Source organism: Triticum dicoccoides, chromosome 6A (assembly GCF_002162155.2).
Source record: "Triticum dicoccoides isolate Atlit2015 ecotype Zavitan chromosome 6A, WEW_v2.0, whole genome shotgun sequence".
In the NCBI taxonomy this organism is placed as follows: domain Eukaryota; kingdom Viridiplantae; phylum Streptophyta; class Magnoliopsida; order Poales; family Poaceae; genus Triticum; species Triticum dicoccoides.
In genome coordinates this window covers 633,535,203-633,538,649 of record NC_041390.1, presented here as the reverse complement: position 1 = coordinate 633,538,649, position 3,447 = coordinate 633,535,203, and positions in this window count along the sequence as shown.

The window sequence follows — 3,447 nt, the reverse complement described above, 5'->3', positions numbered from 1 at the left end:
TGTAAGCCAGATTTACACACGCAATACACTTAGGTTAACTTGACGAGCCTAGCATGTACAGACATGGCCTCGAAACACGGAAGACCGAAAGGTCGAACATGATTCGTATAGTGGATACGATCAACATGAAGATGTTCACCGATGATGACTAGTCCGTCTCACGTGATAATCGGACATGGCCTAGTTGACTCGGATCATTTATCACTTAGATGACTAGAGGGATGTCTATCTAAGTGGGAGTTCATTGAATAATTTGATTAGATGAACTTAATTATCATGAACATAGTCAAAAGGTCTTTGCAAATTATGTCTAGCTCACGCTTTGGTTCTACTATTTTAGATATGTTCCTAGAGAAAATTTAGTTGAGAGTTGACAGTAGCAATTATGCGGACTGGGTCCGTGAACTGAGGATTGTCCTCATTGTTGCACAGAAAGGCTATGTCCTTAATGCACCGCTCAGTGCATTGAACCTCGAGCGTCGTCTGTAGATGTTGGGAAACATCTGACATACACGTTTTGATGACTACGTGATAGTTCAGTGCGTAATACTAACGGTTTAGAATTGTGGCACCAAAGACGTTTTTGAAACATCGCAGAACATATGAGATGTTCCAAAGACTGAAATTGGGATTTCAGACTAGTGCCCACGTCAAGAGGTATGAGACCTCTGACAAGTTTCTTAAGCCTGCAAACTAATGGAGAAAAGCTCAATCGTTGAGCATGTGCTCAGATTGTCTGAGTACTACAATCGCTTGAATCGAGTGGGAGTTAATCTTCCAGATGAGATGGTGATAGTTCTCCATAGTCACTGCCACCAAGCTATTAGAGCTTAGTGATGAACTATAACATATCAGGGATAAACATGATGATCCTTGAGCAATTCGCGATGTTTGACACCGTGAAAGTAGAAATCAAGTAGGAGCATCAATTGTTGATGGTTAGTAAAACCACTAGTTTCAAGAAGGGCAAGGGAAAGAAGGGATACTTCATGAGACGGCAAATCAGTTGCTGCTCTAGTGAAGAAACCCAAGGTTGAACCAACCCCAAGACTAAGTGCTTCTATAATGAGGGGAACGGTCACTGAAGCAGAACTACCCTAGATCCTTGGTAGATGAGAAGGCTGGCAAGGTCGACAGAAGTATTTTGAATATACATTACATTATTGTGTACTTTATTAGTACTCCTAGTAGCACCAGGGTAATAAATACCGGTTCGGTTCCTAAGTGTTAGTAACTCGAAATAAAAGACTACAAAGACTAGCTAAAGGTGAGATGACGATATTGTTGGGGAACGTAGTAATTTCAAAAAAATTCCTACGCACACGCAAGATCATGGTGATGCATAGCAACGAGAGGGGAGAGTGTGATCTACGTAACCTTGTAGATCGACAATGGAAGCGTTTGGTTGATGTAGTCGTACGTCTCCACGGCCCGACCGATCAAGCACCGAAACTACGGCACCTCCGAGTTCTAGCACACGTTCAGCTCGATGACGATCCCCGCACTCCGATCCAGCAAAGTGTCGGGGAAGAGTTCCATCAGCACGACGGCGTGGTGACGATCTTGATGCACTACCGTCGCAGGGCTTCGCCTAAGCACCGCTACAATATTATCGAGGACTATGGTGGAAGGGGGCACCGCACACGGCTAAGAATATGATCACGTGGATCAACTTGTGTGTCTAGGGGTGCCCCCTGCCCCCGTATATAAAGGAGCAAGGGGAGGAGGCCGGCCGGCCCTATAGGCGCGCCAAGGAGGAGTCCTCCTCCTAGTAGGAGTAGGACTCCTACTAGGAGGGGGAAGGAAGTGGGGAGGGAGAGGGAAAGGGGGGGCGCCGCCCCCCCTCTCCTAGTCCAATTCGGACCAGGGGGAGGAGGCGCGCGGCCCACCTTTGGCTGCCCCTCTCTCTTTCCACTAAGGCCCATATGGCCCATTACTTCTTCGGGGAGGGGGGGGGGTTCCGGTAACCCTCCGGCTCTTCGGTTTTCTCTGAAATCACCCGGAACACTTCCGGTGTCCGAATATAGCCGTCCAATATATCAATCTTCATGTCTCGACCATTTCGGCACCGCGCCACGCCACCTGCTCGCCTGCTTGCCTGGCCTCCCCTCCTCGCTCGACGCCCTGGACGACGCCACGCCCTCCCCCCTGCTCTCTCTCACTCTCCCCCGGCTCTCCCCTCCTCTCCCTCGCTCTCTCTCTCGCCCGGCCGAACACCACCGTCGTCGCCGTTCGCCTTAGCCGCTGTCTCCGACCACCCCTCGCTCCCCCGACTAGCTCAGGAGCTCCGCCTCGACTCCCTCTTCCTCCCCACCGCTCCACAGCTCCCCGGAAGCCCTGCATCGCCGCCACGTCGCCGTTCCCCTCTTCGGGCTCCGACCACCGTCGCCGTCGAATTCGCCGTCTCCAGCGCGTCCCCGAGCCCACTTCGACGCCCACTGCAACCGCGGTGAGCTACGCCACCGTTTCCCCCTCTCCTTCCCCTCGTTCCCTCACCGTAGCCACCTCCCCACCACGGCCGAACCTCCGCCGTCGCCGAGCTCGCCGTCGACGCAGCTCCGGTGACCATTTGGTCACCCCGGTGAGTCCAACGAGTTCGCAAGACCCCGTAGAGCATCCCTAGCGCCTCGCTTTGCTCGACTTCGAGCTCCAGCACCGTTCCCGTGCACGACCGAACCCCGGCGGCCGCAGCCGAGCTCGCCGCCGTCGACTCCGGCCACCCCGACCCCAACGGGCCCCGCCAAGAGCTGCGGGTTGGCCTCAGCTCCACTCCGGTGGTCTCCGCGGCCCCTCTGGTGGCCGAAATGACCAAAACCACTTCCGCCGCCGCGTCGGGCTCGCCGGCGACTAAACGCCGGCAGCCGACATTAACTTTGACCACGGGTGGGCCCTGGTTGACTCCCCTGAGTCAATGACAGGTGGGGCCCAGCCCTGTTAATTAAACAGGATTAGTTTTAATTAAGTTTTAATTAAAATAATCACCCTGACATGCGGGACCCACTGTCAGGTTTGACCTGGACCAGTTCCGTTGACCTGCTGACGTCACACTGACGTCAGGCTGACGCAGTAATTGATTTTCTGGATTTAAATTAAATCAGGAAATTCCAAAATATTATTTAAACTTCAAAAATTCATAACTTTTATTCTGTAACTCCAAATTGGACAAATTATATATGAAAAATGATCAGAAAAATCCAATCTATCCATCTGTACTATTTTCATGCATGATCAAACAAGTTAAATTGATGTTTTAAGCAGAACAAGGTAAAGCACTTTAAAAGGCCATATTTCAATTTGAAATTTGAATCTTTGATTCAAATTTGTTCAAACCCTTCTGGCTTTAGTTGCATTAGCCCAATACACTCATATTGCCATGTTTCATGCATGCATCATATTGTTGCACATTGTTTGGTGATGCTTGTGTACCGATGCCCTTTGCGACAGGTT